This window comes from Leptinotarsa decemlineata, unplaced genomic scaffold, assembly GCF_025532065.1.
Source record: "Leptinotarsa decemlineata unplaced genomic scaffold, Ldec_3_MD MMD2_P_RNA_scaffold_6, whole genome shotgun sequence".
NCBI lineage: Eukaryota > Metazoa > Arthropoda > Insecta > Coleoptera > Chrysomelidae > Leptinotarsa > Leptinotarsa decemlineata.
In genome coordinates, this window is record NW_027412533.1 from 7,940,359 (window position 1) to 7,966,568 (window position 26,210).

The window sequence follows — 26,210 nt, forward strand, 5'->3', positions numbered from 1 at the left end:
AAGAAACCCCGGTCAATCGCCTTCAATTTGGACTGATGAATGACGATCGTCAAAAAGTGATTTGGGGATATGAAACTGAAATAGAATGATAATTCAGGGGGTTTTTATGGAAGCTTTGACGAAGAAGAAAGTTTTTGACAAATAGATGCGAATGGTCGATTGGACGCAAATGAATTTTGGCGACACATCACTTGGGATGATGTTATCCTCAAAAATGAACGTTGTTCAATTTTGGGAATCTTCTCAAAATATTCTCAATACAGGTCTCAGATAAATTACTCATGAATTCTGTATAGAATTGTATTCTTCTGAAATTCCACCTTTTAAATGAAACTTTTTACAGTTGACAATGACATTATAGTGATCTGAACACTTTCAGAATGTTGAACTATGGTGTCCATATTCATTGTCCATCATTTATTTCAATTACAGAAAACAATTTATCAATCAATCTCGAATGTGTTTTGCGATTGTTGAAAAAGGGAAAAATATAGAACAAAGAATCTGTCTTGAATTTTTCATTGCACATGAAGTTTCGTGTGCCAAAACACAGAGAATGTCGAATAAGACTTACGGTGAATTGACTTTATCAAAAACATGTGCTGCGTTCAAAACCGGTCGGTCATGAACATCATGGTGACTGAAAATCATCGTTTTATTATCAAACGCTGCAATTTCTGCATCTTGAGAATCAGATCGTAAAAATTTGAACAATTTCTCAGGCCTGAAATAGTTGCCACTCGACTAGTACCAAAAGACCTCAATTTTTTGCAGAAACTCATTCTCTTAAAGGTCGTTGGAAACATGTTGTAATGTGTAAATAAATTCCAACCCCACATTTACAAAACGCATTGAAACTGGTGATGAAATATGGGGTCACGAATTCGATATGTAAAGTTCGTAACGGCGGCTTCTAACTGAGACGAATCTGACAAAAGTACGTCAAAGTCGATCAAAAGTCAAAGTGGTGTTAATAGCAAATTTATCGAAAAGACCAGATATGAGGAGAAAACTCATGGATTTCACACCACGATAACAAACTCTCACAAGGATATCATTGTGTAACGAATCTGAAGCCGGCCCTGACCGATATCTCAGTCAGCAAACATATGCCTCACCGCGAATGGAATGCGATCGACAAGCCGTCGCGAAAAGTCTAGGCCAGTGCCGAAACAACTAGAGAAATCTAGCACGGTCGTTACCGGTTTATGAGGCCCGCTTCTCGTCCCGAGAGGGGAGCCTGTATTCAGAAAGCGAATCGTGCGTTCAAATAAAGAATTCAAACAGTGAAGATAAATTAGGCGTTAGTTGCTAAGTGTGGAATATAAATTAGTTGTGACAGTGAAATATTGTTGTTTAAGACAGTTAATTCTTTAATTCGTTACAATTGTAAACACATTTCTGACACACTCAAAATTGTTTTGATAATTAAGTTGTTGAGTGGGGCAACCGATACGAAATTTTGATCCGGGATATGAAGGAGTTTTCCAAATGAACTAGTTCTATTATTTTTTTTCAGCCAATAGTTCAGTATTCATGTACCATTGCAAATTTGTTTCAATGCTGTTTTCATTTTCCTACACCTACATTAGACAACTGTGTATCTGACGATTCGAAAATGCTGAAATTCAATAGGCATGGAAACAAATAAAAACAATGAAATCAAAAACGGAAAGTGTAGGACACTTGGAATGAGATTGAAAATGTGAATGGGAGCAATAAATCGAATAACGCGAACCTCAATTAAAATACATACAAAATTTCCAAAAAAATAACCGTAGTGGAATAAAAAATGTACTTGTCGTGATTATAATGATCAACTGAAACAAAAGATACGAGACAATACTATTCAGGTCACAATAATGATATAAGGCGGGTCAACAGTTACTTATTTGAAAATATTTCGAAAAACCTAATCACAGTAACAATTGAAATCATAAATATGGCTTTCGGAAACAAAGATCAACAGGCGACCTCCTATCGTATGTAACCCATATTTGAAATAACGCAATCGAGAAAAATGGAGAATCAAGAGCTGTTGCACTTGAAATGAGGGTTTGCTGGCCAAACTTCGATGCTGTGGTTTGTCGGATCATTTTGGTGAATGGATCTTCAGCTTTCTAAAAGAACGTTTCTTGCAAGTGGCCGTTGATGGATATTTCTTGAATACTTTCACTATCAACGCTGGTGTTTCCCAGGGATCCATATCCTCGGCGGCGGAGAAACATCTTCAACGGCAGCAGGAGATTTTATATTTTAATAGGCATATAGTTGAAGTGATTTCGCATTGGGGTGGAAGTAAGCAGGTTTAAATAAATGCCACAAAAACCCAGGCATCAGTTTTCTCTAAGAAGATGAATATCTCCGAACTGGATATAATAATGTCAGGTCAGATAATTCCTCTTTCAGCTTCTATAAGCTTGTTGGGGGTTGAAATTGATACCAATATGTCTTGACACAATCATGTCGCTGGAATTGCAAAGGCTGCTTCTCAAACGTTTTTAACATTGCCCGAACCAGAAAAATGTACACACCTCAGCAACTTTTGATACTTTATAAAGCTCAGATCAGACTTTCTTTGGAGTAATGTTCTCCTGATTGGAGATGCGAACATCACGTGCAACCTTGATGGCCTGGAACATCGAAGAAAGATTGAAGATTTACCTCTCTTCTATAGATACTCTCATGAAAGGTGTTCAAGTGACTTGGCACATTTGATTCTACCAAGAGCGGTACATATCAGATATACGCGACGGTCTGTGGCTGCTTATCGTTTTGAGGTTCAACTCAGTACACTTCTAACTTCATTATTCAAGAACTTTGCCATCTGGAGAACTGCGTTTATGTGGAATAAACTTCCTAAGAACGTTTTTCCAAATGAAATCAATCACCAGCGATTCAACGCCAATGTGAATCGCTACTTTCGCACAGGTACCGCTCTGAGAGTGCCTTAAGGATTTTCTTCAAAAAAACTGAATGGATATGTACGAAATCATCAGACAACAAAGTTACAGTAGGCGCATCTTCTGATGTTATGAAATTATCCTCTATTGATGTATTTTTATCTTTGTTATCTTTGTTTCATTTTTTGTTATCCAAATGTCAATGATCATTGAAATGAATATGCATATAATATGAACATGAACATATGTGTGTCTTGAAATTTGAATCTGATCTCAATGTCTAGTGATCATGAATCAATATTGAACACACCTGTAAGTATAGTGGAATGTGTGTTGACATTGTGTCAGACCACAATGATGTTTCACTCGAATACGTGGTCAGTTTTCTAATTTTTGCGAATCTGATCAGATTCATTCTTGAATGTATACAATAAAATATTGTCCTGTTCGAAACATAAACAGGTATTTTTATGTTTCAACTTGATCAAAATATTCTCGACTATTCCATAGATTGACAAAGTATGATCCAGAGTTTTTTTTTAAACGTATTATTCACTGACATTTATATGAATGTGAAATGTCTCTCGGCTCCACCATTTTACTGCACTTCGCTATACAAATTGCTTCGAACATTTGCTTCGGTAAATAACGATATCTCTCTCCAGCAACGGTCTTGCCAAACTTCCGCCACAGACAAAAATATATCAGCAACGAAATTCGATATGCATATTGGATTTTCATCGTGATTGGTGTTGGTCCTGAACATCAGTCTGTTTATCAAAACGATATGAACATATTTACTTTCCATACAATGTGGAACTGCCACCCTTTTGCGGCAGATGTCAGTGGAATATTAATTTCAGTAAAGGAAATCAGAGGAATTTTTTAGCATGAGTTACAGCCAATGATATGTTGAACGAAAGACATTTTTCTGTGGAGAATATCATTGTTTTCTATCGACTCCTTTTGGGAGATTTGTCTTCAACAATCTGAAAATGAAATGGTTGTAGATAATGTCAACAACATTGTTTTATTTCACATTTGAAATCGTTTTACATATATTGAGAACGTTATAGATTGAAACAACTTGAAAAAAACAAAAGAATCAATAGGTATCAATCAATTCTCAAAACTGAGACGGATTTTAGCATCAGAAACAGAAGTATTAGTGGTGGGATGGTAGCTCGGTGGGTTGACTTGGGTGGTTTGCTTCACTCACTCAATCCATCGCTGTGTGAACCGGTGGTTCGAACCGCAAGGTCGGACGATCAATTTTCACTTTCTATCGTCCAACCCATGTTAGAAATCACACGTTAAAAGGTAAGACCTCCGTAGTCCTTTCCCCGCACAAGTTTCAACTTTTGAGAGTTGTCATAAAGGGGCGACAGCTGGTTAACGAAAAAAAAAACAGATTCTAACAGAATGGAACAGTTATAAATATATCGCTTTCACTAGCACTTGTCTAAAAAAATGCCGTGAAATTATTTTGATTGATTCACCCATTTAACAATCATATTTCAGTTGAAAAAAAACATTTACCCCCTCCCATCAGTTTTTGGGACATGTACCTCCAGAACGACAAATCTAGTTTACGCAACTAAACTAAAATACTGTTGCACAGGAGCCTCTTAGGATGCAGGGTTTGGGTACGCCGGTCGGTAGGGTGACGAGAAAAGGAAAAGGAAATACCAGTTAGCTACGATTTGTATTTCACTAGTAATGCTGGATGACAGTAATATGGCTTCTGATTTGAGTATCTAAAATAAAATATGCGGCTCAGTACGGACATTTTGTTACAATGAGATCTGATACCTCTCACGGCCACATGGCCTAAAACATTATTCACTAAGCAAGTAACACTTTCAATCACAATTACCATAACCTAAAATGAAATATGCGGGTGCAAGATCCCGTGGAATGCACAGTTCTTTGAAAACCCAAGCAATCTTCTACCATTCGATACTCAGCGATTTCCGAACCACACTCTCTAGAAAAAATACGGCCCGTTTTCTTCAACACCTGAAAAAACTAACCTCACAACGAGAACGAATATTCAACAAGTGAAACGCGCGGCGCCCTTCATTTCCCTCCTACCTAACCTTGAACTTATAAGCTGATGGGAAAAGAGCTTTAACAGTGCCCTATGTATCTTACTACCGTTGTGTGTGGCAGAAGTTTGCTAAGAGATGGCGCGGTGACGTAAAGTTGCTTTTAGTTGAATTAACCGAAATGAACTATGGATCCGTTACACTGTTTTTATTGTAAAGAAAAATTTTATTGTTCAGAACAGTTTGAATTTGAGTAACTATCGACTATGAAATTTTTTGAAATAGTTTCTGTCTTTCAGCAAACATATATGCATTGGCACTTATTACAGTGAACATGTGTTCTTTCCTTGCACCCTTCCAATTTACATCTGAGTTATATTTGTTTTTATCATATTCCGCAATATGTTGATATCCATCATATTTAGAATCTTTCAGAGGTCTAGACTCAAATCTGTTTCTTTGATATCTATTTTCAAGGTCATCATTGGGAAGTTCCGTTGAAGGCCTGCCCCTTTTTGAGGGTCTTTTAGTAAGTATGAGATGTTCAGCCAGAGACTTACGGAAGGGTAGTAAATCTAGGATCTTTTGTTGTGGAAGACCCAAATTTGTAGCTTCATTTTTATATTTCAGATATATGGCATGGAAAATGAGCCTTATTGTCCATTTTCTTGATCAAACGTAAGAGCGGTAGATACCCAACAAAAAATCATGTTTATACACACCTCCTATACTGCTGTTGTAACTCCTTACTGCTTCTGGCCTAGGCACTTTAACATATTCCTTTTTCGTTTTATCCCATCTCCTACTACAGAGGTCTTGCTCTCCGATACCAACAAAATTTGAGGCCAGGATGACCGATTTATTGTCGTACCACTTCGTAATTACTATGCCATCCTTACTGCATTCAGCAGAAGTTCCTCTCCCTTTCATTTTCATATCCTTACCATTTGGCAAAATTTGAGGACGAAAACAGTTCCATCTTATTGTTCCCACTACAAATATTGACTTTGACCAAAAGTACTGAAAGAAGTTATAAGAACTGAAGTAGTTGTCAAAAAATAAGGCGTGATTAGATTCGACAATTCGATCAGAAAGTTGCATAACTGTAGCAGCTGATGCGCCAAAGTGCATATAGAGTGGGTTCATTTCTGTGGTTGATCCTTGGTAAATGAAGAAATCATAAATCATACCACTCTCTCTAGCCAACACATAAAGTTTCACTCCTCACTGCTTAGGTTTGTTTTCGATATATTGTTTGATTTTCAACCGGCCTTTGAAAGGGATAATTTGTTCATCGACGCAAAGATTGCGTTCTAATAGCAGTTTCTGGTATCTTTTCCGTAGGGTATTGTATATACTGGCTGATTCACGGTGGATGGCACATTAGAAGTTTCTGGTGAACCAGACAACGGATCACTTTGAAAATTTAATGGAGGGCATATTTGGACATTCTCTAGCCAACTAGATCGATAATGCGGTGTTGCCGCTTCTATTAGAAAGCAGTAGCAACTTTGATTTTTCAAATGGAACACTCTGTATATAATATTATTTTTGGAATCTCCAACTATTGCCCGACAACTTTTCTTGATATTTCCCTATACCTATCTGTTACCGTTTTCGAAATAAAAATTAATTTCAATTTTTTTCTTCGAAAATCATGACTTCTAAAAATGCCGATATCTTTTAGTTAAGAAGTACTATGATATCGAAATTTGATTTGGAGTTAGGTGATACTTGGACACTTCCCACACGTCAGCCTAATCTCCGTTACTTCAATACAGGGTGGTAAAAAAATACAATTTTTCGTTTGCTTGAAAAAGTTCCTGAAATTTGATTATTTTAAATGGAAAACCCTGTATATTATTGAAAATTCAGAAAGCTGCTGAAATTTGCTTTCTTTCTATGTATATCATACCTATACCTAACTAGTCAAGTTTCGGACTTATGAACATTTATTTGTGAAAATGTCCCTTCAGAATGGTATTTCCATTCGGTATTTGGTAAGCAGGCCATGATTACTATTTGACAGTAGCGTTGTGACATTCTCCTAATAATATCGACATTTTCGTCACTTCAGAAGTTGCAAATACCTTCAAAACGATGGAACAAAACTATTCAAACGAAGTTCTTATGAATTTGTTTATTATTTTTGGACAGTGTGACAAAATTATCAGCAGGACATGTAGAAAGTTAAATGAAATGTATCCGAATCTACCGCCAATGAACCTCAAGAAATTTATACGAATTCAGAACAATTTCAATATGTTTGGATAAACTTTAAAAAAGCACCAAGAAACTTGAAATTGGAAATATTGATATGAATAATTATAAGTCATGATTTTCGAAGAAAAAAATTGAAATTAATTTTTATTTCGGAAACGGTAACAGATAGGTATAGGGAAATATCAAGAAAAGTTGTCGGGCAATTGTTGGAGATTCCAAAAATAATATTATATACAGAGTGTTCCATTTGAAAAATCAAAGTTGCTACTGCTTTCTAATAGAAGCGGCAACACCGCATTGTCGAAAATATTTTAGTTGGCTAGAGAATGTAGGAATATGCTCTTCTTTGAATTTTCAAAGTGATCCGTTGTCTGGTTCACCAGAAACGTCCAATGTGCCATCCACCGTGAATCAGCCTGTATATTGCACTTTTCCCGGCTATCTGTATTAGTAGCTTTTCTACTAGTTACATCAACCAAATTCAGAGTACGTCTGAGTTTATAAAACCGTTTCAAAACCATATTATCTCTTATGACTGAAATTCCATATGCATTGCTCCAATACATTTCAACTCTGGGAAACTGCAAATTTCCCATAATTATATGCATCCCAATAAATTTTCTCACCTCTTCAATATTTATTGGGGGAAATCTTGCTATATTTTGCTGATTAGCATACAGATTCGTCATATCCACCATTTTTTCAAATACACTATTCGGGATGTACCGTATGAAAAAATCTACTGGGCTAGGCAAGTCAATTACAAGTTCAGTTGAGTTATTTCCAATATGTCATTTGACAAATCTGGTTTGATATTGTGCATGAGCCACCCACACAATATATCTTTTTTTGGTGAGATTGTGCTGGTTATAAAAATTTTCAACATAATCAGCTTCATTTACATTGGGTTCCGCCGTGAGCGGCACACATTCTGCCGTTGAGGGCACTGGTCCTGGTCTTGCCGTTGACAGGCTTTGCTCCACTGTAGACGGTGCTGGTCCCACCATTGATGGCCCCGCTACTCCATCCAAGCCACCATCACTTTGTCCATCGGCTTCACTCCCCGGATCATCAACAGGTCCTCCTTCATCCATGAAGTCAGCATGATGACTCTCCGACTCATCCCATCCCAAATCATCGTCAGATAAAACGGCGATATCTGATAAATCGTCATTTTCCAAAAATAGCAGTAATTCCTCTTCTGTGAGAGCCTTTTGGTTTCGAAATGACATTTTATGAAACAAAGAAAGTATTTATCCATTCTGAATATCATCTAGATGAATTTCTACCAAAAACTATTTTTGTGCAAAGTGCATTTGTCGTTGTGCAGGTACATTGTTTTTGCAATATATTTTCTAGGGCGTATAAGAAACTTTCAGTTGCTAACAGAATTCTATTACAAAATGTAGTATTTATATACTTACCGAGAAAAACAGACTAAAGCAGATAATCACAATTCGAATATATGAGAATAAATAATCACGTGATACTAGTTACACACACTCGCTACATCGCCATGACATGACAACACATGATTGAATTCATAACTTCTAACAACGATCCTAGAGCGCGCTACTCGAATAAGTTGAACGTTGTGGGTGTTACCCTACACGGTACAAAAGCAGCAACGTCGTTCGTCTTTAATATTAGTGATTTGATGCTGTAAAAACTGATGTACCTGTGTAGGTACAATTCCAGTGAAAGGGATATATCATCAATATAATTTGTGTTGTTTCTGGAAAAAGGGCATTGCCTAACAAAAAACCAGTCATCAAGATTCAGGCACGTGAAATCATTTTCGAAGGGTTCAGTATCAAAGTGTTTAATGCGAGTCGGGTACGTTACCAAATGTGGAAAATAAAATGTCCCTAGCTACAGGTAACATTAAAAAAATTTGAGAAATAACTATTGCGTGCAACAACTCTTTCTCACACACGGTCTGCCGTAAAAATACATGCATGCAACACAAAGTTTTCCTCTTAAATGACAAAGATTGTTACATGCGTGAATAGTTTAGTGAGAGAGCGCATGTGCCAGTTGATGAAAGAGCGCATGCGCTAGTTTATTTTCTTCTATAAATGGTGAGGTCTCAGTAACATCATCACCTTTCCTATCCACATTCTATTGCTATCACATATCATTCCTCAGACCTTAATAATCATGAGCTCTATGCCGCTATTGATTGCTGAAGATGGTTCACCACTTGTTGATATCGATCAGACTGATTTTGAAAATATTCCAGTATCACATTTATCGAGTCAAGATTCGATAAATGATTTTGATATTAACGACTTCGTTAACTTTGCAGATGTGCCGGAACCAAATGGGCAAATTATTATTGAAAATCCTATCGTTTCGCAATTATCATCACTCAAACACTCTTCATCTACCATTCCTCTTGGTGTTGATAAGAAATCTAGAACAATAAGGGGGAAGGTTACTAATGCATCTTTATCGATTGTCACTGACTTTAAAGAAAAGAAAGAATCCAAAAGTGTTGTGCGACAAAAAAAACCCGCAACGAAAAGTGACAGATCGAAGAGGAAGCCAAAATGTACTCCTAAAAAAATGGAGAGTGATTTGAAAGCTGAACCGCTATCTTCTTTCAGTCCACTCCATCGGTTTGGAGAAATGAAAAGGAAAGCAAAATGCCGTCTTGTAAAGGCACAGATGACTATTGCTGAACTTGAAAAGAGTGAGCGAGCTATTAATACTAATAATGAAACTCTTGAAGCATTAGATGCCAAGATTGCATTAGCGAAGGTTGAATTGGCTAGAATGTCTAAAGATGCTGATGAACTCCGTTCAAAAATTGGTAAAGATAAGCAATTCCATCAACGTTCGAGAATGCAAGCTCAGGCTGAGCTTGAGGAGTCGACTAAGCTTTATGAGACGGCATTATCAGTGAGAGATAATTGGCAAAAAGAGTTGGATACTGCATTTCAAAGTGACGGCGATTAGTTTTGGGAATGATAATGTGTTTTCAATATCGTGAGTTGAAAAATATAAGCGGGAATGGAGTATACAATTAATTTGGTTTGGTATACACAGGACATTGCGAATGGCTGGGGCAATGTTTACCGCTGCAATATTTTTCAATTCACATACTTATAATTGAAATGAAAACAATAATGAACTTTAATATTACTTTATTCATAAAAGTCACTATTAGATACATTTAAACCATATTTGATTCATCAATCCAAGAATTTTGTTCGCTAGGAAGACCTAACCACTTTACATATACTTTATTTTTTCTTCTTCTCAACACCTTCTCAATCAGATATACGTCAGGATTCTCGGTTCGTAATAACTCTTCTTCCTAAAAACATCCTCTAATCGGATGTTCATTCATATCTTCAAGATTATAAGTCGTTGGGATGGTTTTATTAATTTTAACAATCTTGAATAGCTCCGTGGTAAAATTCGCAGTGTAAGACTTTTCAAAAATATTTTTGTATTTACTTATACGTACAATATCATTCAATTGGAATTTGGGTTTACTTTGTCTTCCTCCAATTCCATTGATACCCTTGAATTTCAATTTTGTTGTTGAATCAACATTGATGGGTGCCATACCTATTGTACGATGAACTTTATTATTATATCTACTAGTTATAATTGGAAGAATATCAAGCCATTTGTGGTGGCCTCTCATCGAAAATTCCTTGTAGAGCCATGCTTTTATTGTACGAATCACTCTTTCTGCTATAGCTGCCTTCTTTGTGCTGAATGTTGAATAATGATTGATATTATATTCTCGCATGAGAGATGAGAAGCTTCTATTGAAAAATTCTTTCCCTTGATCGCTTTGTATATGTTTAGGGAAAAATTTGGCTTCCTTCAGTACATATTTCATTGCATTAGTTATTGTACTACCTGTTTCATCTTTAACTGGCACAGTCCATAGATATTTTGAGTAACAATCAATTACTACAAGTATATATCGGTATCCTTCATTACTTTTTGCATAAGGTTGTAGTTCAGCTAGATCTATTTGCCATAGATCTGCAAAACCTTTGATGGTAGTTATTCTTCTACGAAAATTACGTCTTGCAGGTCTATGTTATTCATTAACAACTTGTCGTTTGATATCACTTACTTCATTAGTCATTCTATTTCAATATGATTAAAGAGAAAAAAAGTGATAATGTTACTGCATTGAATGATGATGTGACAGTGATCATTACTTGTGGATATATATTAATATATTATACCTTCTTCACGTAATTCTTCAATTATTAAAATTATTTCATTATCATGTCCGGTATGTCCAGCTGACTTTGAAGCTACCAATAGTCGTAGGCGAGCAACTAACTCTTTCGGTGAATTCCAGTACACATAATTATCAGGTTTAGAATTATATGTTTTCTCCATTTTCACTCGTTTGAGTGCTCCACCAATTTTACTTCTACTCCTTATTGGATATTGTCGTGAGTCTAATAGTGGTTTGATAACTTCACGAAATTTTTTAGAATTTGTATTTTTGAAACCATTCTTCAGATGATATTGTTTATATGGAGCATTCGTTATTTTCAATATTTTGGAATATACTTGACGAGTTTCTTCATTATCAACATCTTGTGGATTCTTCAAAAAGATCATATCATACAATTCTGGACTACCTGCGCATTCATATTTTTTCATTTTATTAGCATCCCAAAATGAAATGTTTCCATCTTTGAAATGTACCACTAGACTTCCCATTTTCAGCTTTTGTGTAATTGGATCCATACGTACGCCAAATGTTCCATCATATGCTGGATTTCTAGATTTTACCTTATTCAAATGTTTCATCAAAACATCTTCACCACTTTCATTCATAACAGGTGAGATGTCAGGATCCGAGGAATCGATGTGGTACGATGATGGTGTTTCGAATAGAGTTGTTCTCATATCGTCTTGATGTGTGCTCGTGTCACTATTCACAGATGAAACACCATCAAAATATTGTTTTCTTCCTATTGGAGTACTCATGGGATAATTTGAAGTAGATTGAACAGATCCACGATTTGGTGATAACACTGCTGATTTAGAAGTAGCGTTTGATGATAAAACATTCAATGGTTTCATTATGGGCTCATACAATCTTTCAAGTGTCGTACGATTTTCAATATTATCATTCTTGATAGAGTTGAATTTCTGTCTGACAGCTTCTGTTGTCTCTACTAGTTGACGTTTCAAATTCATTTCATTGTTTTTATGTTCAGAATCGTTTTTTATATTCATAATGCCCTTTTTAAATTATAGCTCAATTCGTTGATGAAGTGACCTCTACAATATTCAGTGATCGAATAAGTTTCAAAAACAAGATCATGGGTATATAAAACTATCGAATCCTTTGCGATATCTACCTTCATCTATTTTTCTATCCTTATCAATTACTAGAAATCCATATTGATCCTCCCAGCATTTAACACACATCAATTGGAATTGTTTGAATGTTACATCGGGTGAAACATGATCTGAATAGATGTGATGTAAATTCGTCTCATCTTGTTTGAACATTATAATGAAATTGGTATTGTCACGCACTAACTGTTTGGGTACCTGTGAATATGTCTGTGCTAGATAAAAACAATCAACATCCTTATGACCTCCCATACAGAAATATGATCTAATAATATCTTGCTTTTCACATATCACATCATCGAAAATGAAAACAGAATTAGGCTTTGCGTCGGAGGGTTTCACTATTTCTGCATTATTGCTGAATGTATAAAAACCTAATCCTTTTATAGGTTCCAAAACACTTCGCAAGTACTGATATTTAGGTTGATTGAATGATTTCGAATAGAGATACACATTTCTAAAACTCAATCCTTGTGGATGTGTTAATAGTGATATCATTGCATTCGTCTTTCCACAATTTGAAGGTCCTATAATGAGTCCTCGAACTAATGATGGAAGTAGTGGACCATGTCTGAATACTCTTTGTCCATTCAATCCACACCCAAATTTCTCATCGAAATTATCTACAGCAAACTTTTCTTTCTGTTTTACAATGCGCATCGTGCCGTGGTTGGAGACTATATAAATGTTATTAGCTTATTCATTTCAATGTGTACCATCAAACGATACGGACGTATTGAAAGTGATCGTGAAATTAAAAGAGGTTGTGGTTTTGTTAATGATTTAATAAACAAACTTCCTTTCAAATTACATCTACCCGGAGGATATCAATACTGTGGACCGGGTACAAAATTGAAACAACGTTTAGCTCGTAACGATCCTGGAATCAATAAATTAGATATTGAATGCAAAAAACACGATATTCAATATTCTGAGCATCCATCTGATCTTGCAGCAAGACATTTAGCCGACAAAGAACTTGAATACAGCGCTTGGGATAGGGTTAAATCGAAGGAAACGAGTATTGGGGAAAGAGCAGCTGCATTACTTGTCACCAACATTATGAAAGCGAAAAGACATATGGGCATGGGTTGTAGTACCAATAAGAAAAAATGTAAGAGGAAACAAACGAAAAAAAATAATATTAAAAAAGTTGCATTTGGTGCTGGGATAGTCCATAAAGTGCGAAATGTATTGAAGAAAGCTGGTGGGAATCAATTTGTGACGAATAATAGCAAAAAAGCTATCACTGTGGCATTGCGGGCGGCACGTAAATACCTTAAAGCTGCCGGTGGAAAGAAGAAAATCCGCACCCCACGCATAATTCCTGTTCCCAAGATCGGTGGACTTATACCATTGATACCAATTTTTGCTGGACTATCCGCACTAGGAAGTTTGGCGGGAGCCGCTGCTGGTATTACCAAGGCCGTGAATTCGGCAAAAGCCAGCAGAGTGGCTTTAATGGAAGCCAATCGTCACAATAAAACCATGGAGGCTGTAGCATTAGGCAAACGCGGAAGTGAAATATATCTCAAACCATACCGTAAAGGTTAAGGACTATATTTAAAACCATACAAAGCCACAAACAAAACAAAAAACTAATTGAACCCCTACCTCAGAGGCCCCTTTCTGATCTCGATCTCAGTTATTATGCACAAAAAATGAAAATTCCACATTTTCGTGGTGTTTTTATGCGTGATAGATTACCATCTTCAGGTCCAAAACAAAACGAGACAGCTATTGTTAATTTAGATGGAATAAGTGGACCAGGAACACATTGGGTGGCATATAAAAAATGTGGGAAAGAAGTCACATATTTCGATAGTTTTGGAGATCTACCCCCACCATTGGAATTGACTCGATTTTTTCGAAAATGTTCGAATGTAAAAATCAAATATAACTATGATCGACAACAGAAATTTAATACAGTTCTCTGTGGTCACTTGTGCTTGCAGTTTCTCTCTAAATAATTTTCCGAATAAAAATGGATTCAACACCAAAACTGGATCGGGAGGCTATCAAGGGAATGGGGTTTTCACTTAGAATGTTTTCAAAATATGGTACCTTGAAAAAAATGGATAAAGTGATGCTTGCAAATATGCCTAAGGAAGTGATACTTGCATGTGTTGCACATGAGATTGCATATGTTTGGGAAAAGTTGCCTAAGCATCTGCAAGATGACATCGATATAATGAAACATAGATATTGTTATGAGCACCACCACGATCAAAATTCAGATTCGGATGTTAATGATGGTCCTATACCTCGAAAATCTATGTGTTGTATTTGTAATATAGAGGATGTGAATATTGGTATCAATAAAAATGATACTTATTACAATACAACACCTTCCAAAAAGTGTAAATTGTCTCAAATGTGCTGTTGCTGTGTACAATAATAAATTGAAATGTGTTTCAAAATATTCATCAGTCATGTCACGAAAGTTCGAGCTACAAGCTGTCGGGACAAGTGTCTTGAGTGCGGATTTTTTTCCACCAATTGAATTGGATAGGAACAGTCGTTATGGATTAGGACTTTTGGGATTCTATAGATGCAATACAATCAATAATATAACTGAAGCTAATAACTTAGTTAGTTTTAAAATCAGTAATGACAACTCATCGTTACCCCAAAAGTTGACAATTGAAATTCCATGTGGTGCTTACGAAATAGAAGAGATCAATGCCGTCATACAGAAACATATCATGTTCAGATTGTTTCATGATAAAAAACCAAATGATGTCATTGCAGATGATATTTTCTATCTACATGCCAATAATAATACATTCAAATGTGAAATGCGATCCAAATATGAAATTGATCTGACACATCCAAATTCTATAGCAGAAATGATGGGGTTCGCTCATGGAATATTTTCACCAAATCAGATACATGAATCATCATTACCAATAAACATTACAACTGTGAGACTTATCCGCTTAGATTGCAATATAATATCTTGTTCATATATAAATGGTGAAGAATCTCACATTCTTTTCTCATTCGATATTAATGTTGAACCTGGCTACAATCTCACTGAAGAACCACACAGTATTATATATATGCCTGTCAGTCCAGAAGGTCGTCAATTGATTCACAACATTACAGTGCGTATTTTGGATGAAAAAAATAACCTTATCGATTTTGGAAGTGAAGAAGAGATTTTCATTATTTTGGAATTGAAGAAAATCGAATAACTGTTGTTATGGGTTTCATTTACAATAGACAAAATCGCATTGAACAATCCCAAACGAGTTGCACTATCAAAAAGAAAGGTGTGCATAAAAAAAAGTGTGCATAAAAAGAAGCTCATTCCACAAGTGTATGCTAAACAGTTAGCACATAACGCTCTGTCTGTTAGTGATCTTAAATTTTTGAAATCGATTGGATTGAAAGTGAGAAAATAACAATGGTGCTCGAAACAAACAGTGAAAAGTTGAATATATTCAATGAACCAGTGCTCGATCATTCTCTCATAAGTTTACATGAGCACACATATAATCCCTATGGATCACCGCTATTCAGGAATTCGGATGAAATCAGAATTGCAATCAATAAGCAAGATGTTATACTAGATATTGCCGACAGCTTCATTTACATAGAAGGTAAATTCACCCCCAAAGATGTAGCGAAAACATGCTATCTCTCGAATAATGCAATTGCATTTCTCTTTGACGAAATTCGTTATGAAATGGGTGGTGAACAAGTGGCTGTTGTTAGAAAACCTGGGATAACATCTACAATGAAAACAATGATATCATTTGGACAATCTCATGCTAACACATTTTTGACATCTGGTTGGGGACTTTCACAATTGAAGCAAGATATCTTGGATACAAACAGTCATGTTTTTAGTGGAAAACTACCACTGAAATATTTGATGGGTTTTGCTGAAGATTACAACAAAAGTATCTTGAATGCCAAACAGGAATTGATTTTGATTATCGCTCGATCATTCAAAAACTCGTATATAGGTGAGGTTGATGCTGATTTGGAAATAAATAAAATCGAATGGAAAATAAGACATATTGTACCAGATGATAAACACAAGCTCAAACTTTTGAGTAGAATAAACAAAAGCGGTCTGAATGCCAAAATCAAGTTGGCGTATCGTATGTGGGACCTCTATGAACTACCATCATTACGTGGGACTTCTTCAGATATATGGGCCATCAAAACAACTAATGCATTGGAAACTCCTCGTTTTGTCATCATCGCATTCCAAAGTACTACCACATCTGAAGATAGAACACAGGATATTACAAAATTCACAACTGCTGATATCAATAGTATTCGAGTATACTTGAATTCTGAAGTTTATCCATATGAGCGTTGGAATTTGAGTTTCGATAAAAAACTTGATGCTCCTGCTTATTATGCTTTTGAGAGTTTCCAGCGAAGTTATTATGATAAAGATATGAGTGAACCTCTGATGGACATTGGGCAATTTAGAGAGAATCCACTATTCGTCATCGATTGTTTCCATCAACCGAATGCAACAAAATCATCAACTATTGATATAAAGATTGAGTTTGAGACGAGGAAGACCAAGTTTCCAGACAACACTAAAGTATATGCATTAATTTTGCATGATACAGTTTTAACATTCAATGCATTGGATGGTTCAGTTCATAGCAGATATTGACACTTTTTTTCACTCTATCATATACTGTTTTATGATCTTTTTTTTTATTTGTAAGTGACTTATATCATGTATTGTATTTTATATCATATTTATTGTTTTGTAATCATTTTCTATTGTATTTCATGAGATTTAAATAAATAAAACATGAAAATAATACAAAGTTTTTTATTTGACATTATTTATGATTTACAGGAACATACAGACTATCTAAAATAACTTCTTCCTCATAATCATCATTTTCGCGACCATCTTCAATTTCCTCTCGATTTTCATCATTCAATTCAAAGTGATGAATAATCCATTCTGGCAAGTATGGTTGGAGGCTATACAGGAATCTTCTTAGGTTCAGTTCAATCATAACCTCACAAAGTTGCCACAATTCCAATTCATTATCCAAAAATTTGTTGCAAACTTCTGCACCACTCCAATACTTCTCAGCATCACGAAGGCATAATTCGATTTGTTTTTCATCATAGCATACACTCATATTATAATTGCTTGCATGTTCGGCTCCATCATCCAACACCTTCAATTTAGACGACAAATGTTGAACCGATGATTTGAGATCTACAACATCGACCCAATCTTGACTTGCGTACTGCATCCACATCTTTAAATGGTGGAACTGAAATCGAATAAAAAAAACAATGAGCAACCTCCAATTTTTCAGTGATATAATACTCACATTCCCATTTTACTTGTAGTTACAAAGTGAGTGTATTCAACTAAGTTAATAATGTTTATATTTCCATATAATTATCATCTAATATATGAATATTAATAAAACAATAAGAAATTCATTATAATTACTATTATTATTCAATCATATTGAATTCGACTAGAGTTAGCGTTTTCACACCAGAAAACTTTGTAAGCTATGACCTAAAGAAATTCACTATAAATTATTACTATTATTATTCAATCATATTGAATTTAACTAGAGATCGCGTTTTCATGCCAGCAAAACTTTGTTGGCTCTGTCCTAAATACACCATCGTATATTTACCACCTGATGAGTTGATACAAGATATATCGTCATCACTGAATTGCAACGAAATACGTTTTGGTAGCCATGTTTTAAATAATTTATCATTGCTCACATCTTGCAAAGTTAATAAAATTGATTTACCAAATCGTGTAGAATAAGTTGACATATTTTTAATTATGTACACTTCATCAATTGGCAATGATGATAAGGCCTTTTGCTCTAGTTTTTCAACCTCCTGTACAATCAAATTATTAATTTTATTCAAGTCTACTTTTGAAACGGACATGATGATAATATATATGAAAATATAAACAATTTCCAACAGACAAATACACTCACCGTCTTCCTTCTATTACGAACTGAATAACACTCTACCAATTGCTAACTGCTGCAGATATATTCGTCTACTGATTTCATAGTGTGCCAGGCATTTCTTTTATATTAAACAGTGCGAGTCACCCCCACCATGAAACCGTGAAAGGTTCACATTGCTAGTTGCTATCCACTAGAGATGCCTGACGTCACAGCCAAGCCCATCTCCCAATTTGATGCGATAACAGTTGCCGGCACGAGCAAGCAGTGGTCGTTGCGCTCTCGGAGAGGGCAGACGTTAGCACAGTCCTCGCCCGCCTGCGTGTCACCATTGATGGCGAGTCTGGGGCGATGCGTTACGTCACATCCTTCACTACATCGAGGGAGGTGAGAGCAGACCGATGAATACACATTACTCTGCCACACGTCGTGGAGTGAACATGTCGCTCTCTAGCCGTTGAACGGTTATTGCTGTGACGTCACTCCACTACTAACTTGGTGCCCTCACACCGATGGAGCATTCATTACTTGGAGGATCTTCGAAGTATGCAGACGTATGTTTGTACATAGACAAACAAACACATGATGAAACCCTGTACCGTGCATTCTCTTACACACACACACACATACACACACACACACACACACACATACACACACAAAATCTCATATGAAAAAAAAATCTGAACGATCCATGCACCAGACACTTCAAGGTCACAACGCCTTGACTTCACTGCACAACAAAAAAAAGCAAATAGAACGTCATATTGGTGGGGGGAGGATTAGAACCGGGAAAATATTTCTGAACGATCCATACACCACACCCTTCAAGGTCACATCACCTTGACTTCACCAAACAACAACCAATAAAAAAACAATTAATACGTCATAGTGGTGGGGGGAGGCTTAGAACCGGCTCAAATCTCCTACTTGTACCTTCTGTACTTTTTATTTAATTTTTATGTTACCGAAGGTAATCCTAGATGATTTTAAAGAAAGTTTCCTGAGGGGTAGGCAATCCAAATTACACCTTTTGCCTCTTATTTTTTTGAAAATATAATATCTATAAATGAAACATACCTTTTTCATTACTTATAAAAAGTTCTAGGTCTTCTCGAATGTCCTTTGTTATTTATATTCTCAATACACGTATGATAATCAGTTTCTGGTACAGATTGGTAAGATTTTCTTTTCAATAGACCGATTCAACCGGATCCCTTCGAGGTAGAATTTCTATATTTGTTAAACCGAAAGTCAGGAATGAGGTGTTCCCAAACTTATTTGGGTGAATTCCTCAGAATAAACTTGCGCGGTAGGTGATCCTTGATCATGAGAACGGCAAGAAGATGTGGCATTTTGGAAGAGAGTGGTGAACGAGAATTTCGAGAAGGGATTTGTTTAGTAGTGAGCCGTGTGGTAAAATTTCAAGAATTTAAAAGAAATTGAAAGTTCCATGGAAGGTTGCACTTCCCGGGGAATCTACTGGATCACTACCACTTTTCCAGAACGAACGGCGGCATCTCTTTGAAAACGCTTTTCCTGATTTTTTTTGGTTAACGAAACCCTTCGTTCAGAAAGGTATGAAAAGTCATTTCGATCCATTCAAATGCATTTGAGATTCACTTTTTAGTGAATCGACCATTTGAATGAATTTCCATTTTTGAAAATTTTTTTTCAGGGACTTTTTGCAATAGTTTTTCTGCAGTAGAGTTTCTACAGAACTTGTCCGGAATCACCAAAGAGGAAAGAACAGGGATTTCTATCTGATTCCCGTACGTTGATTCACCAAATGGTGTGTTTTTCATTAGTCCAGTTCGATAAATGTCATTGTCCACAAGATAATCTAAGTTCATTTTATCATATAGAAAAGTACGTGCTTCTTTCTGGTCGAAGAAAACAACAGTTACAGGTCGATGAGAAACTAAAAGGCAAATATTACTTACACTTTACTCATTTCTCCGAAAATGTTTACTCTATGCAATAGATATACCGATTTATCGATATGGTACAATTATTGAAATTTGAGTTGATATCCATTTATAATGTAAACCTGAACTGAGTATACTATGGTGAGGTAATTTTGGCACCATTCCTAATAATTATTATTTTCTATGACATGAATTTCATGAGTAATACTTTACCTGGACTTACACTTAGATAAGTGAAAGCGTACTTTTATCTACGATCATTATTGAGTTATTAGAATATTTGAAATTGTACTTTGTTGAATATTCAGAGAACTTGGATTCTATAAGATGTTACTAACTCAACAATGCTTATATTATAATGAGCACTCAGTCCCGAAATGAAAATGCCATTACTGGGATATTTTGAAATATAAATGCGAATACGATGCCAAAGGAACTGATAATGATCTACAACATTCATGACGAATTGTAAAGTAGATGAGAATGTATTCAAGAGATTTGAGAGTTGATTTTTTTTGTTGAATGAAAAGAATAGCAATAAAAATGGGTAGATAATATTCTGCACATAAATCATCAGAACCGAAAAATATCTTCAGGAAAGTAGAAATAGATATATTGAAAAGACGATAACTTCTACCTCCTATTCAATCTGGTGAAAAAATATCATACTTTGTCGTTTGTTTGAAGGTGATTGACAATGTTTCATGATGAATTTCACTAGTTCGGACTTCCATCATCTGATATATAAAATGATTTGAAATCCCTGAAACAACTAAAAAAGAAGAATTAAAAATGAATAGCTGAAAATAATAATTATATTGAGCAAAAAAACCTGAAATGAATTAATGGTGGCCTAAGACGCTATTAAATGTTCGCATTGCCGAGCACAAGGGGGAAACCAGCAAATCAGGAATAGCAAACCATGTTTGGACCCATCAACACAACATCGAGTGGTCCCAAGCTGAGATCATACACAGAGAGGAACATTGGTTTAGGAGAAAATTCAAGAAAGCCGCATATGGAAACCCATCATCAAGCAAAAAATGGCCAACTCCCGCTAAACGGTCATCTCCCACTGAACCAGTGAAGCGGAAAAAATGGAAAGCGGGGATAAGTGAAAGTACTTCCCATAAATAGTACGACCCATAAATAGGCATCTATCGGAGGAATCAGGCCAGCCATCACCCGAAAACGATTGTGGCCACTAACAATCGAAACGTCGTGAAATAACTTGGTTTGGAATCTTGGAATTTTCATTCCTATTTTTTTATTTTCTGTTCAATTGTTCTACTTTTACTTGAAATTTAATTTCACTATTATTTCATTTCAGGTTTTTTTGCCCAATGTAATTGTTATTTTCAGCTATTCATTTTTGATTTTTCTTTTATAATTGTTTCAGGGATTTCAAATCGTTTTATATATTAGACAATGGAAGTCCGAACTAGTGAAATGCATCATATTTTGTATTCTGTGGTGGAAAAATCAGTAACGTTTTATGTATTTCAACTTTTAGACACTGTTTGGAAAAATCAATGGTACAGAAACATTTTCAAAAACTGGTTTTCGAAAACTGTTTGACAGAAACATAATCAAGAAAAAAGAAAATGAGTTTTTAATAAATTCAATCCCATAAATTCATTACACTACACAATTTATATGATTTGATATTTGTGGCGATATCTAAGTATTTCATAAAAAAAAACATAATTTGTATTCATATTCATGTTGACAGATGAATTTCGTGACAAGATTTATTATCATATACATTTTAAAATGTAATGGATTGAAGGCTTTGAATCAATTGGAAACTAATTTTTTTCTCCTCAGGAGCATGTTAATAACTATTCTTTGTCGGAAATAGACACATTTCTCAATATGCTCATTCCAATCAATGCTTCATTGTTGCATGGCTGGTCCCTATAATATTCGTTCGAGCACCTTCAAACTATCTTTAATTTTTCCCCAACTATAACTCTTGCGTTCCAACATCATGATTTCTTTCCTTGAAACTTTTCATTTGACATCCATATCGAAGAAATGCTTGAAAAAATTAGTCTGTCATCTTGAGCAGTCGCCATATTCATTGTCACTTGGACTAAACGTCTATGCTCGATTTCAGCTCAAGTGCTTCAAAATTCATTTACAATACAGAGTGAGTTGAATGAAAATATTTAAAAATACTCGCTATACAGGGTGTAATATAAGTACGTTGAAATACTCAAGTGACGTATTCCTGAGACGATTTAAAAAAATTCTATATAAATTTGTGTCCGGAAATGCTTTGTTTCTGAGTTACATGATGTTGAAATTGAATTTTTTGTTCCTTTTTTTAAAAAACTTTCCCACGAAATATAATATATGGGGTATTTTCCATGTATGAAATCATAATTTTGTATCAATTATCATGTAACATCTAGAGGGCACTGCTTACACTGTCATTATTTTAAATTGCTCTAACTTTTTTGACACTAAGCTTTTGGTATCTTTCTTGAGAATACCTTATTCTAACACATTTTTCGAGTAAGAAAAGGAAACTTCCCTAACAACGCTGGAGGTGATCGTTTTTGAGATATTTACAATTTTCTATAAGGATGCATATTACTTAGCTACTAGGACGCCAAATAAAGTTGCTGAGAACATTACAAAAACTGAGTCTGTGGTGGATCTGATCAAAATGAAAACTTTTTCTATGAAATATTTCATGAAAATAACTAAAATTGTTTATTTTAAAGAGATCCACCATATACTTAGTTTTTGTATGTTCTATGCAACTTGACTTAGCGCCCTAGAAACTGAATAATATGAATTGATATATAAAATTGTGAATTTCACCTCCAACGTTGTTGAAGAGGTGTTCCTTTTTTACAGTGTGGGAATTAGGTTCTTTCATGGAAAATGTCAAAAGTTTACTGTTGAAAAAGTAAGGGCAATTTGAAATAAATAATGGTAGCGCACGCAGCGCTCTTTATATGTTACATGAAAATTAATTCAAAATTATGATTTCCCACGTCAAAAAACCCTCAGTACCTACCAAAATTGAGGCAAATAACCTATTGTTTGCCAAAGCTATTTTCAAAAAACGAACAAAAAAATTCAATTTCAACACTTTGTATCTCCGAAGTGAAGCATTTCGTTGCACAAGTACATATATACTTTTTTTCTTGAAATTGTCTTAGTTATACGCCACTTATATATTTCAACGTACTTATGTTACACCCTGTATTCCTGAAAGTATTTCTAACTTTGAATATTCAAATATGTGTCCTTCTTGAAACTTCAATGGCAGCGGAAAAATCGCTACTGTGCATCAGTGAAAAGAAATTATTATTTCATTCGTAAAAAATGTTGAAAATACCTCAAAACCTTTTGAATCATTTTGCATTCTATGTCTTCCCGTTATAACTACCTCAAATAAATCAAATCTCTCTCGCCCATCAAAAAATCTTATTATGAACTCCTTCTCATCCCAAATTGAAATCGGGATCTCGAAAGAAATCATTAATATAAATTAAAACTGAACGAATCGTTAATCTACACGGCTGCAGCTCGAAAATAATTTCATTTAATACATTTTAATAAATTTATGACATGGTTCGTGGGATTAAACCGCTATTATACGTCTCATGCCTCACTCCTCAGCCGTTGAGAGCGATTCTCCTTCTGAAAACGATCCGGTCGACCGTTCGAGATGCAAATTAGGCTCGCGCCGTTAAATTTTGTTACTAAAACCGGGGATTTTGCACACGATAGTGGTTCGGATCTTCTCACACCGTGTGCAGAACGTTTCGTTCGAGAAACATCATCCTCGCGCTAATGCTCGTGAGACCATTGATTGTTTCCTCTTGTCGTTGGCTTTCTCTTTGAATTGTTAGCACATCGATTAGTTAAGGATTGTTTTAACTGGACCATTTTTAAGAATATTGTACGAGTAGGTTTCTAAAAGCAGATGGAAAGGTTCAACCCTTTTTTCCACCACCATTTATATTGAATTTTAAAAATATGCTTTATACAGATAAAACGCGTCCTTTAAACTGCGATAAAACTGAGTGCCATGAAAACAACATCTAAGTGTAATAATCATTGAATTATACGTGACTATCTCGGACAAAATATGCAGAATTTTCACAGTTTCAATCACAGTTACTGTCCTAATCAAATTGAACCAATGAAACCAAATATTGGAATAGGATTGTGACTAAGTAATAAAACTTTACATAATTCTACCGAAATTCACAAGTTGAATTTGAAATCATCATTGTGACAGCTACTAGACCCTATCCTAACTTCACTGAAGCATCCCAAGTGAATATGCGAATCGGATGCAAATCACCAATAAAATAAACAGACACAAGGCACCGAAATGAAAAACAAATTGCCACACTTCATTGATTCACATAACCTCGCTATAATAAGATAGCCATCCTCTCATTCAAACTCCATCTTGAATACCAACAATGCATAGTTGTTATACAGAAATCTCAAGATCGTAATCGAAATTCATTCGCACTGTAAATAGTGGAGTAATTTCGAGACTCTATCGTTTCGTTTTTTTTTTTGGCGAAGAATCAGATCAGACATGGCAGGTTTTGTTATGCATGTCATAAGGAATACGGAATCGTATTTTACGACATTTTTTAGTAGTCTAGAACTTTTTTAACAGAAAAAAACTGAAAAAAATGATTTCAGATAAAATTTGTTATTTTTTGTTTCCACCGGCATTTCTTCAGAATTAATGAAGCTATCGGGGTGATTTTTTTTGTCGATTGAAGTAAATACAATAGCGCTTCCAACAGTACCGATGGACTCTACAAATTTTGTTTCTTTCATTTTATAAAAATCATGAAATCATGAAATTCAAAATATATGTAACATTATTTGCACCAATCGATAAACTTTTTTATTTGATGAAATTTTTATATACATATAGCGAACCAAATGAAGCACACATATGGTAGAAGTTTTTGAATTGATTAGTTTTTCCCCAATATATATAGTTTGGCAACAGTGATTTTTTTAATAGTGCGCTTCCTCGCGCGCTCCATATACACATCGGCACGCGCCAAAGGAGACATGTAAGACGAGGCTGAATTAGTTCGAAATTTGCGGCATTCAGCACAGTATCTATGCTGCGGGCGTAAAAAATAGAAATATTATTCTTACAAGTTCACTGAGACAATAAAGTGTGTTATTTGGGAAAAATTTGTGCGTGATGATAACAAATCTGTGGTACAGAGACCCAGAGTACAAGGTTTGTTGTCACTAATAAGTGCTGAAAAGAGGCAAGACAATCGTTCGAGAGAGATTCTGTCGCAGAAAAATAAGATTTTAAATGGTGACCTAAAGATAAAATATCATTTAGACTGCCGTAAATCTTTCACAAGTACCCAAAATGTTCATAGTATTTCACAATCGGACAATGCCGCCGGACCATCAAATTATTCTGGAACTCGGTTTAAATCACAAACATTTGATATCAGAAAAATGTTCCTTATCTGCAACAGCAGTGGAACAGAAAAAAAACAAAGGATAATCAAGGATAATATGTAGTTCCAATTTATAGCTATAAAGAAAACATAAATATTAACTTTGAAATTATTTTATGGATATTTTTTTTCCTTTTACTGCATAATGAATACAAAACCTTTTCAGGCAGTGGTAAAGCTACTCATAATAATATTATGAAGGCTGCAAAGGATAGGAATGACATCCATATGATATCCAAACTGAGTCATGTTATAGTCACTACATATCCAAAAGAAACATAAATTCTCACAAAAATAAGGAGGCGGCTTCTAATATATCTGCAAACTC